The sequence below is a fragment of the Rhinolophus ferrumequinum genome, chromosome 13 (genome assembly GCF_004115265.2).
Source record: "Rhinolophus ferrumequinum isolate MPI-CBG mRhiFer1 chromosome 13, mRhiFer1_v1.p, whole genome shotgun sequence".
NCBI classification, from domain to species: domain Eukaryota; kingdom Metazoa; phylum Chordata; class Mammalia; order Chiroptera; family Rhinolophidae; genus Rhinolophus; species Rhinolophus ferrumequinum.
The window spans coordinates 24,570,826-24,583,885 of NC_046296.1; the positions used below are offsets into that span (position 1 = coordinate 24,570,826).

General features: G+C 40.9%; 1 pseudogene; it reads left to right on the forward strand.

The window, feature by feature from the left end:
• Positions 1–404: 404 nt before the first annotated feature.
• Positions 405–1,692, forward strand: LOC117033353 (uncharacterized protein C11orf24-like; annotated as a pseudogene).
• Positions 1,693–13,060: the final 11,368 nt, after the last annotated feature.

Consider the following 13,060-nt stretch of genomic DNA (forward strand, 5'->3'; position numbering starts at 1 on the left):
AGCGCGGGCAGCGCCACCTGGGGTGGCTGCCCTCGGCACTGGGCTGCACTGCTCTATTGCTGACCACCCCACACCGGATAGAGGGCAATTCCCGCCCTTCAAAGGCCTGTTGTGTCTAGATAGGTCTGTTACCGGAGGGAGCATCTGCCACATGTACCACAAAGCATTTGGCTCTGGGAATGCTCCTCGCAGCTGTTCTGCCTCCTGCAAAGCCAGACTTCACCTGATCAGCACACATTACCAAGCCCACAGCTCTCTGAGGAGGAAGATGGCCCAGCCTGAGAGCACACCTGAGCTGCTGCCTCCGATCCCCCGAGCAAGCAGCAGGGCATCATTTGCAACCTGAGAGCAGCCGACTGGGAACCTTGGGGACCTCCCAGCCTTGTTCCGGACTCACTAGCAAGATGTGGACAGCCTTTGTACTCGTTTGCATTTTCTCCTTGCCCTTATCTGAAAGCTGGGTAGTATTTCAGGATCCGAGGTACTTAGTCCTCAACCAGACACAGGATAATTTAGTCAACAAAAGTGCATTCAGAGAAACAACTAAAGCATCTCTAATAAGACATCTGAAAAAATGACAACGGCTACACCCTCTCCTGTCACATTAGCCAAAGGGACTCCAGTAGCCAACCCCAGCTCTCGTGCAGTCACACCAGGAAGAACACACAGGACAGACCTGGGCCCTTCAGCAAATGCGGCAGGTCCCCCTGGCCACATTGCCTCCAGGGTGCCTATACCACCCACCCCGACGTCGCACAGCCTGCTCTGTCCTCCACGGCTGCTCTGAGCTCACCCAGCATATAGGTGCCCAGCGGTAGCACATTGGCAAGAGAAGCACCTCTGACGACGCTGGCCACGAGCGCTCAAACAGATGCTGCCACCACAGCAAATGCAAGCAGCCCCACGGGCGCACAGAGCCCTTCCAAGCACACATCTGGCCACTCCACAGCCAGCCCCACGCCCCCTACAAGTCCCCAAATACTTAACATGTCCACATAAGGCCCCACTATCCAGGCGTCCACGGCCAGGCCTGTGGCAGACCCGGCAAGTAGGCCCACACCCTGCCTGGTGAACACAATCCCAGAGCCTATCTCTCCCTCCGTGGCTTCCATGTCCACAACAGTGGTGACCACCACCAAGACACAAGCTGAGGAGCCAGCTGCCACCACAGTGCCAGCTCCTGTGCCTTACAAAAGCCCAACGCTTGGGGTGGGGGCCACATCCCCCACAACACTGCCAAGCCCCTTTCCATCTCCTCAGGGCCCCACGGGGCTAGGCATGCCCCAGACGCAGGAACAGGTCCAGTCTGCAGCCACAGGTGGTACCGCTTCCCGCAAGCCAACAACAGAGAGCTCAGGCAAAACTAAGATACCAGCCACGGACTCATGCCAGTTCAGCACCCGAGGCCAGTACCTGGTGGTCACCACCAAGCCCCTTGCCATGTTCTCGGTGAACAAAAATTCATTCCTGGTGGTGCTCCTGCTTGAGCACCACCATTTGCTGTGGTGGCCTTCTTCACAGGCGTTGGGCCCTTCCCCTCCTTCCGTTTTCCCTCTGAGACCAAACCAAGTGCTTCCAAATTCTTTGGTGCAATATAGGAGATATGCCGGATGTTTAAGCACACTTAATTACTGTCAGATTAATTCCACGATCACTAAAGAGTTGCTGCCTTTTTCATATTTATTTTTGTAAACGATTATGTTGACAGAGCAGGCAGTGATTACCGGTGGAGCAGGTGGGCACCCGGTGTGCCAGATCCTGGCCAGAATTAAAGCAATGACTGCCTTCCATTCAAAAAAGAAAATATTTGCATATCATATATCTGATAAGAACTTAATATTCAAAATATATAAGGAACTCATACAACTCAATAGCAAAAACACAAACAATGCAATTTAAAAAACCGCAGAGGATCTGAATAAATATTTTTTCAAAAAATACATACAGATGGCCAACAGGTACATGAAAAGATGCTCAACATTAGTTATCAGGGAAGTACAGATCAAAACCACAATGAGATATTATCACACACCTATTACAATGGCTATCATCAAAAAAAACAAGGAATACGTGTTGGAGAGGATGTGGAGGAAAGAGAACCCTTGTGCATGTTGGTAGGAATGTAAATTGGTGCAGCCACTATGGAAAACAGTAAGGAGAGTCCTCAAAAAGTAAATAATAAAACTACCCTCTAATACAGTAGTTCTACTTCTAGGTATGTGTCCAAAAGAAATGAAATCAGGATCTTAGAGAGCTATCTGCACTCCCGTGTTCATTGCAGCCTTATTCACATTTGCCAAGATGTAAAAACTTAAGCATCTGTGTGCAAATGAATGAATAAAGAAGATGTGGTATATATATACCGGAATATTATTTAGCCATGAGAAAGGAGGAAATTTTGCCATTTGCAACAACATGGATAAACTTTGAGGGCATTATGCTAAGTGAAGTAAGTTAGACAGAAAGATAAATACTGTATGAATTCCACTTATACATGGACTCTAAAAAAGTCAAACTGATAGATACAGAGATTAGAATGGTGGTTGCCATGAGCTGGGGGTTGGAGAAAATGGGAGCTGTCAATCAAAGGGAACAAATTTCCACTCATGAGATGAATAAGTTCTGAGGATCTAATGTATCGTATGGTGATCATAGTTAGCAATATTGTATGATATACTTGAAAGTTGCTGAGAGAGTAGATTTTAAAGGTTCTCACCACAAAAACAAAATGGAAACTATGTGAGTTGATGGAGGTGCTAACTAACCCTGATGGGTAAACATTTCACAAAATATGTGTATCAAATGATCACATTGTACACCTTAAACTTACGTAATATTATATGTGAATTAAATCTCAATAAAACTGGGAAAAAATAAAATATCCATCAGCATTGAAAGAGAAGTCCCTTTCTACTTGATTAAACAGGGGAAGAAAAAAAAGACTGCACAGATCATCGTATTAAAAAAAGTGTGGTGACTTGCAGTACCATTCAAGATGGAATAAATACATCGTGAATTATCTCTCCCACTAATTACAATGTAAAATCCTGCATAAAACACAAAAGAGCAACTACCTGAAGGATCTGAAAAGTAAAAAAGAAAAGTAGGCAGGTCAGAGAGGGAAGTGAAAACTTGAAGAACACGAGGTACAGCAATGAGTTTCAAGGGAATGGGGTTGTTCCTTCTTTATCTTCCTGCTCTGACAGACTAGAGTGCGGGTTGTAGAACTGTGAAGTAAGCAGGAATAGCAAAACTCCAAGGGAAACCTTCATTTTCTGGCCAGAGGACTAAGGAAAAAAGACCCCTGTGGGCCTGAGAATGTGGGAGAAACAACCCTTTTTTCCGCCTTCTAGGCCTGACCTAAGGCCAACCCGTTTTTGAGCTGTACTGCAAATACCTAAAACCCCAAGAGGAAACCTGTCTCTCTGAACAGAGGAAAAGAAATCCCAGTGGTCAAAAGAGTGTAGAGGGAATCCTTTTCTCCTTTTTCTCTCACTACTTTGAACCTGAGGGCAGCCCCAGTTGTGCAGAACTGCATGAGAGGATGGGGGCAAAGATTATCTCTGAGAGAAACCCATCTTTCTGATCAGAAGAACCAGAAGGGGACGAAGAGGTCCTCGAAGCTGAAGAATGTGGGGTCAATCACAGTGAACAGAGAGTTGGAGCAATGGATCCCCTAATTTTATGTCTGAAGCAATACAAGTCTGAACTGCATGTGTGTGGAACAGACCCAAAGAAGCATACCAAAGGCTTTGAGGCCTGGCCAAACCCCAGACTAATCCCTAAGTGGTACATATGCAAGGAAGACCCAAACAGCATAACAAAAGTGTTGAAAACTGAACTGATATTGGGTTCACAGCCCACAGAATGTGGGCAAGAACTCCCAGTCTGAACCTAATGGGATTGACTGCCTGCTAAAACAAACAAACATAATCAACATTCTCCAGAGGATTTCAATAGGACTCAGAATCGTGCAATACAATATTGAAAATATCCAGGGTACAATCCAAAATTGCTCAATATGATAAAAGCAGAAAAATCTGACCAATTCTTAAGGACAAGGCAATCAACAGATGCCAACCACAAGATGACTCAGATGGTGGAATTATCAGATAATGACTTTAAAGCAACTACAACAACCATGATCCATAACCATCCTGTAAAGATAAAAATACTATTGAAATGAAAAAAAAAAAAGATAGATATTGCCAGCGGAGAAACAAAAATGTTTAATAAAAAGAACCAAGCAGAAATTTGAGATCTGAAAAAATATATGAAGTAACAAATTCACTGGATGGCCTTAATAGCAGAATGGAGATGACATAGGAAAGAGTCAGAAACTTTTAGATCAATAGAAATTATCCATTCTGAGAACAGAGAAAAAACAAGTTCCAAAAAAAAAAAAAAAAGAAGAAGAAGAAGAACAAAGTCTCTAGGACCTGCAGGACAATATCAAAAAGTCTAACATTCACTACCACAGAGTTCCCAAAGAAAAGGAGAAAAAGATTGATGCAGAAAAAATATAGTTGAACAAATAATGACTGAAATTTTTCAAATTTGGTGAAACACCAATTTACAAATTCAAGAAGCTCAGATGAACCCCAAACTTAATAAACTCAAAAAAAAAAATAACCAATACATCATAATCAAACTGCTGGAAAAAACTAAAACAAAGAAAACGTCTTGAAAGCAACCAGAGGAAAATCAACAGATTACATGTAAGGAACAAATGACTGCAGATTTCTCCCCAGAAAACAGTGGACAACATCTTTAAAGTGCTGAAAGAAAAGAACTGTCATCAGAATCATGAAAACCTGAAGAGAAGCTATATCAGAGCAATCTTAGAACTACACAAATTAAAGAAAAGCAACAGACATGGTAAATATCTCAGTAAATATAAGAGACTAACTTTTCCTCTTATATTCATTAAAATAATTATAATTGTTGACTGCAAAAAATATAACATTATCTGGTAGTTTTCAATGTATGTAGATATAATACATATGACAACTATAATATTAAGGTGGAAGGATAAAAGGAACAAAAACAAAAGAGACAGACAAAACAAATAAGAAAATGATGAACCTTAAAACAACCATATAAAATACAAATGGTTTACACATGCCAATTAAAAGATAAAGATTGTCAGATTGGGATTTTTAAAGACCGAACTGCATGCTATAAAAAAAGAAACAAAACACAAACAGAGAAAAAACTTATTTAAATGTAATTATATAGTTGGGTTAAAGTTAAAATGATGGAAAAAGATAAACCATGCAAATGTTAATTTTTCTAAAAGCTAGAGTGGCTATATTATATCAGAAAAAAAGTAGACTTCAAAACAAGGCTATTTACTACAGATAAAGAGACACAAGATTCACATAATGAATGATAAGGACAAACTCTCTAAGAAGACATAACAATTCTAAATGGGTACGTATCTAACAACAGAGCATCAAAATATATTAGGCAAAAACTGTTAGAATAAAAAGGAGAAGGAGATCAAAGAAGATACTTGGATAGCAAACAGCACATGAAAATGTGTTCAACATCATCATTCATTAGAGACATGCAAATTAAAACCACAATGAGATACTACACGCCTATTGGAATGTTTTCCTCTACCCTAAAATGGCTATAACCAAATACTAGCAAGGATACGGTATGAACAACTACCATACATTGGACTGGAGAAAGCACATTTCATACATTCCTGGCAGGAATGCAAAAATGGTACAGCCACTTTGGAAAGCAGTTTGGCAGTTACTTATAAAATTAAGTATATTCACTATATGACTTAGCAATCCCATTCCTAGGTATCTGTCCCAGAGAAATGAACCCTTGTACAAAAATCTACAATGTACAAAAATCTGTACATGAATGTTTACAGAAGCTTTATTCATAATCGCCAAAAACTATAAACAACCCAAATATCCTTTAGTGGGGTATCTTCAAATAAACTGTGGTACATCGATACAGTATACTACTACTCAACAATGAAAAGGAACAAACTATTAATGATTCTCAAATGCATTATGTTAAGTGGAAGAAGCCAGACTCAAAAGGCAACATACCGTGTACTTGCATTTAGATTTAGACATCCTGGAAAAGGTAAAACTGTAGGGTCAAAGAAAGATCTGTGGTTGCTAGGAGTTAAGGGTAGGAGAGGAGTTGACTTCAAAGACATAGCATGACAAAATTTAAGGGTTAATGGGACCATATCTTAATTGTGATGATGGTTATATAACTCATAATTTATCAAAACTCATTGAACTGAATACCAAGAAAAAATAAATTTTACTATATGTAAATTTTAGAATAAATTTGTTTAAAAACACAGTGGTCAGAGTCTATCAAAGTCTCAAGCAGTTGTTTTGAAGTCTGGAATCACCAGGAGACCATAAACCAGTTAAATCAGAATTTGTGAAGATCAGATAGAGGCAACCATAGTTTTAAAGAGTTCCCAGGCAATTCAATAATTTAAAATAGCACGCAAATTAAAAGGCAAAATAACAAATATATTTACAACATATATGACAGAATGTTGAATAATCTTACATACTAAGATCTTATAAATAAGAAGTATATATGCCACTCAATAAAGGAAAAATGGTGAAAAGAAACATGATACCAAGAAAATAAGATAAATTTCACTTTATCTTAAGAAAGTCATTAAAGATTCTTGTAAAGATTTATATTCAAGGATGATCAAAACATCATTCCTTTAACAATATAACAGTAAAAACTATCTTTCTAACTCTATGGCTATAGTAAAATAATGCTATATCTTTACAATGGAAATGCTGCCATAAAAATCATAGTTTCTATAAATATATATGATATGGGTAAATGTAAATAATTTGAGTAAAAAAAAAAAACAGAATCCATTCATATAGAGCATATTTTCCCTAATTCTTCATAAATGGGTAAATAGATAGGTAGATTGGTAAATGGCTAGAATAAAATAAATAAAAATATTAACATTGAAAAAATAAAAATAAATAAAAAAGAAAAACTTCCCAGGTGATTCAAATATACAGTAAATAGAGAGAAACACTGTAGTCAAAGTGTGCGACCGGGACCAACAGCATCAACATTACCTGGGAACATGTCAGAAATGCAAATATTTGGACCCCAATCCAGCCCTATTGAATCAAAAACTCTGGGAGTGGGGCCCTGCAATCTGTGTTTTAACAAAACAAAATCTTCCCGGTTGTTCTGATTCTTGATTCAGTTTGAGATTGACATCTAGGTTTCCAGCAACATTATGAGAATCCTCATCTGCCTAGTTCCCAGCCTCTTCCTCACCATTGGAGCTCTTGATCCCCCAACCGCTGGGCCAGCCCTGCCTCAATTCCCCAGTCTAAGCCTAACTGCAAATACAAGAAACTCAAGAGGCCAACATGGTGGCCTCACTCACCAGCACTTCTATTGTAGCTCTGACCTTGGACCTCAGCTCCTAGTCTGTATCTTGTTCATTCTTCCTGAACCCTCTCTTGGTAAAATAAATTCTCTCTAGGATGGGGGTCTTGCCTTACTTTCTCCAGTCCAATGACTAGAATCCTATTTTTAAACTCAGCCCAGCAACTTGGAGTTCTGCAGTAGAGAGTCTACGTGGAGTTCCAGGTGTGCTAGGCTGCTACATTTTAGCCATCTGTCAAGACCCCTATACCATCTATTGTTGTTGCCGTAAGTTTTAGAACCTGTTCTGCATGCTCAATGCATTACCTTCTAATTACAAGGTCATTCAGGCCATCTCCTTTGTTTCCATTCTAATCTGCTTTGGAATCTATAGAAAGCAAATGACACTTCTCACACACAAGTATCTTCGGGGTCAAACATCCTCTGTCAAATAGGCAGCAAGGAACTTCAGATGTTATGATAAATTGTAAAAGACGCAAGTCAACATAACTCACCTCTCATGAGTTATCTGCTATCAATGAATGGGAGACACGTCCTGACCATTCCTGTTCCTAACATAAATTACATTAAGTTCGTAGGTCTAAGAGGAAAGGAAGAGGAGAGAAGAGGAATGGGGTGCACACTGGAGCTCTCATATCAGTCGACATTGGGACGGCGTCAATATTTGCAAAATTAACACCATTCTTCACAAAAGCCACTTAACAGCATGTTAAACATCTCCTAGACCTTCAACAATCAAAACTGATATAAGATGGTCCAGTGGTTCTATTTGGCAGTGAGGAATGAAAGCAATTTATTTTTGGGGGATGAATAAGAACAAGGCTGTTCCTTCCTTTTCATTCTCATTGCCACTGTCCTGGTCCTAACCCTTAATACTCTCCAGATAAGGAATGTTGCAGCAGCCCCTAGTGGGTGCCCTGGATTTGTTCTCTCCCATTCAAACCCACCCTCCTCTATCCTAGGACAATCCTCCTGAAGGGCAGCTAGGATTGGATTACTCCTTTGCCAATAACCATCTGATTCTCCCTGTTCGAGGCCCTCTACGATGTGATTCCAACCCACCTCACCCCACAGGACTCACTCATGCAGCAACACCCAGCTCCAACCACTGATTCCCTCCTCTATGGGAGTCAGGTGATTAAGGTAGGCTCTAGAGATTAACCCGGTGGGCCCATAGGAGTCACAAGGATCTTTATGAGAGGGAAACAAGAGGATCAGAGTCAGAGAAGATGTGACAATGGAAGCCGAGGTCGGAGAGATTTGAAATGCTACTCTGCCAGCTTTGAAAATAGAAGGGGCTACAAGTCAATGAATGCAGGCAGCCTCTAGAACAGGGATGACCAAACTGCGGCCCGCGGGCCAACTGCAGTCCGCAATCCATTTTTAATTGGCCCACAGCAAATTCCAAAAGTATATTTAGTTTACTTAAATAAACCAGGTGAGGCAATACGTACTTCACCTCGAGTGAGTGGCCCGGCTGTTTGTGTATTTTACCGCATATGGCCCTTGGTGAAAAACATTGAAAAAAGTTTGGACACCCCTGTACTAGAAGCTTGAAAAGGCAAGGACACAGATCCTCACCTAGAGGCTCCAGGAGGAACACAGCACTGCCAACACCTTGATTTTAAAACTTCTGACCTCCGTAAATGTAAAACAATAAATATGTGTTGTTTTAAGTCACTTGTAGTCATTTATTACAACAGTAATGGGAGCCAAATATACTGAATACTCTACACATCCACCAACCTAATATTCACCCAAAACACACACACACACACACACACACACACACACACAATGTGCACGCACCATTATAGATAATATGTGTCATCCCCGCCCCAAGTCCCAGGTCCTACTCTAGCCTCTACCTGGACTTGAGGCCTCAGGTTCTTATGGGTATCTGCCCCACTCCTGCCCCCAGGGCTGCCCAAGATACCCCTGAAGACCTCTTTCCTGTCCTCAGTTCTGTGGCTCTGATTCACTTATCAGTAGAGCTGTGCTTTTTATTAAGCAATTACGAGAAAAAGCCCAGATTTCCCTGAACCAAGACTGAGAGTTCCACAGAGCGGCCTTTTATGTAAGCTGTAAAGTGCATTATATCAAGACCTGGAAATAGCACAACTCCCTTAAAAATAAATATACAAATAAATGTGAACTTCCTTCAAGGAAGCTTGCAAACAAGGTTTATATAAAGGTAGACCACCCACAGTAGCTTTCTGAGCTCACTATTTGGAGACCCCCCAAAAGAAAAATAGCATTCCTGGCCTCTTTGGAAACCACACCCCCTGCCTTAGGAAACTTCAGGACTTCACGTACACCAGGACTTACGTCGGGTGGCATCTCTGGGACTTAATGAGTCGGGCAGAGACATCCTATAGGATAATCTGGATACACTAACCACCTCTGAAACCTGTAGACATAATAAAAACTGAAGGACAGTTGACAGAATTCCAAGGAGATTTCGTAGGACCCAGTGTGAAGGCCTCGGTGACAACGGAGTAACTTATGTACAGGAGCACAGGAGTTAACAGCAACAGCTCTCTGAAACCATTAGCCCCCTCTTTCCCCTGCCTGGTTCTCATTGACCTCTTGTGTGGTTCATGCTGATAATTGTTTGGAAAGGGAGAAAATAGCTTCATGATAGCCCTGGCAATTTCTCAGCTTGGGATCTGGCCACATAATTCTCCTCTGAGCAGGGATCATGGAATCTATTGCTTTGTGTAGTTGAACAAATTAATTTACAAACTTCCTGAGTGCTGGATGCTTGAGTTAATACCTCATTGGAGAATTAACATTTAAACTCCTTATCACATCCTCAGTGGATGATCAACTTTAAATCAGGAATATAGATAACCGAGAGGGAGAAGTGTACAAACACAGTGCTTTTATAGTCAGTGCTAACTTATGGATTTCAAGGATCCTTTCACACAGCCAAAGGTAAATAAAAATGTTTGTAAAAGCTCCGGAAGAAAAATTATTTGGTGAGCATAGGTACAACATATTTAGAAAAAGCATATTGCCCCACACTTAGAGCTTCGTAGAAAACTAATATCCTTTTTTAAAAACTATAGACCTTGAAGGATAAAATTGATAGACCTGATCATATACAAGATTTTTTAATTTTGTAGTTTAAAGATATTAAAATATACACCACAAATGGGGAAAATATGTGCAACATATTTAACAAGCAATAGGATTGGTGTCTTTAAGATACAAAGACCAGTTTACTCGATTAAAAAAAGGTACCACCAGAAACAGTAAGCAAAAGAGACAAAAGAAGAAAAATATATAAATATATACGTAGTATTCAACTTTGTTCATCAGAAAGTGCAAATTAAGAAATTAAGCTTCCCATCAGGTAAGTCTTTAAAAATGGGCAGAGACTTTCTCACATAATACTGATAAAATATAATTTAGCATGTTTCTACAAAGAAATTTGGGAAGTACATTAAAAACCTTAAGATATGCACTCCTTTGACTCAATAATCACTTCTAACACTAATAATCTCACTCCTATGAATATATTCTAAGGAAATCATCAGTAATGTGGGCAAAGATACGGATGGCATCTACAATGGTGAAAAAGGGGAAACTATCTAAATATTCAAAAATAGGAAATTAATAAATTATGATTAAAAAATGAAATACTATGTCGCTACTCGGAGAAATATGGTAATGTTGTATTTATTGATATAGAGTAATAGTCATAACATGTTGTTAGATGAGAAAACGACGTACAAGCAAGATACAGTATGAGTCCATTTTTGTAAGATAGATGAGAGAGAGAGAGAGAGAGAGAGATGAATGGATGAATGGATGGCTGGCTGACTGCATGGCTGGATGGATGGATGGATGGATGGATGGATGGATGGATGGATGGATGGATGGATGGACGGACGGGTAAATAGGTAGGTAGGAGTAACTGGCAGATGCTACATCTATGCGAAGCATCTTCTTGTTACCTCTTCCCTACCGCAGGTCTCCTTGAGGAGAGATTATCAATAAACTATCTTTGTCTCTCTCCATCCCCTTTAACTCATTCTATCTTAGGTGAGAAGTGACTTACGTGGTTGGTAAGCCTGGGAAGAATAACCCAGGTCTACTTGGCTTGTTCCTCTCTTCTTACTCCTGCGAGTGGTCTGGTTTTATTGAGCATAGTCTCCACTGCTCTCTGGGCTAGGAGTCTTAACAAATCCAATGCCATCTGTGCCTGGTTGGCTACGTCATTCTAATTCTGGGGTTCAGTTTGCAGCCCCATGTGGCTCTCACACTAAATTACATCTCTAGCTTTTCCTTTATCAGCAATAACGAAGACACCCAGGCCTCAATGTGTACTCTTGCCCATATCTCTGATTATTCTGGACCCAGGTGGAAAGCAGGGTGGAACTCATTGGGTCTCCTCAGAGATCCAACATGTATCCGTCATGACGCTGAGTGAAAAGCAGTACAACTTTATCTGGTGAACGGAGGCAAAGGAGAATTTATTAAAAGAATAAGTAGCAGGGATGAGAGGATTGTTTCTAGATTAGACAGAAGACTGGAGAACCAGGCTTACAGGAGGTCAGAAAGCAGGATGTCCAGCAAGGGAGTCCCAGGAAAGAGTTTGGGCCAACACACCACCTCTTCAATGTTCCTTCCATCTGTCCCTTTCATTCTTGCATGGCTTGCTCAAAACTGAAAGTTTGAAGAAGGAGTGGCCAAATAGTCACATGATGCCTAGCAGCAGCCATTCCTCACATCCCCCTTCCTAACTGAACCCAGATTTCCAAGGATCCATTGCTTTTCTACTCATTATTTAGCCCTAGGGAGGACCCCACCTTAAGCCATTTGGCCCATCCCATTCCCGTGATCACGGTTCATAAACAGTTCATTCCACAACCAGGTGTTGACCTGGAATGCTGGGGAAAAACTCCTTTATCTATTTTCCTGGACATGGGCAGGAAAGCATATGGCTCTGGGGTTGTTGGCTGGCTTAAAATGCAGCTGACATCACAGAAGGCTAAACAGACAGAAACAGAGAGTCAACCAAACCAACCTGAAGCCGGAAGGATGCTGGACAAGCCCAAATGATTAATGTGCACTGATTACAAAAATCAAAGAGTGGGACTAGATTCAGACAGCCAGGGCTTGGATCCTGGATCTACCACTTTTTTACTAGGTCATCTGTGTCAACTTAGACTTTCTGAACTTCAGTTTCCTAATCATGAAAATGGAGATAATAATAGCCCTTCCTCCTAAGGTTACTGGAGGATGAATTGACATAATCTGTATAAAACACTTTGCACTGTTCCTGGCTCACAGTAACTTCAGGGTATGTTATTTTTGTATACTAAAATGATGGACCAGACCCTTCTTACGTGCCACCTCAGATTCTCTTGGCCTCACCTGTGTTTTAGTCCACAAAGACCAGTTCCTAGAGCCTCAAACTCAGGCCCATACTGGTCTCTCTTCCCTGCTTTGTCAGGGATACACCCACTTGGTGTTCACGCATGCACAACCAAGGAATGCAGGTGAGGCAACCTCCCACAGAGCAAATGATCCGACAGTGGGGAGGAGAGCCAGTGGATAAGTGTTTCCCCTTTCTCCTCCTGGACAAATGTCCTGATACGTATCTCATACGGCTCAGGGCTCTCGAGCA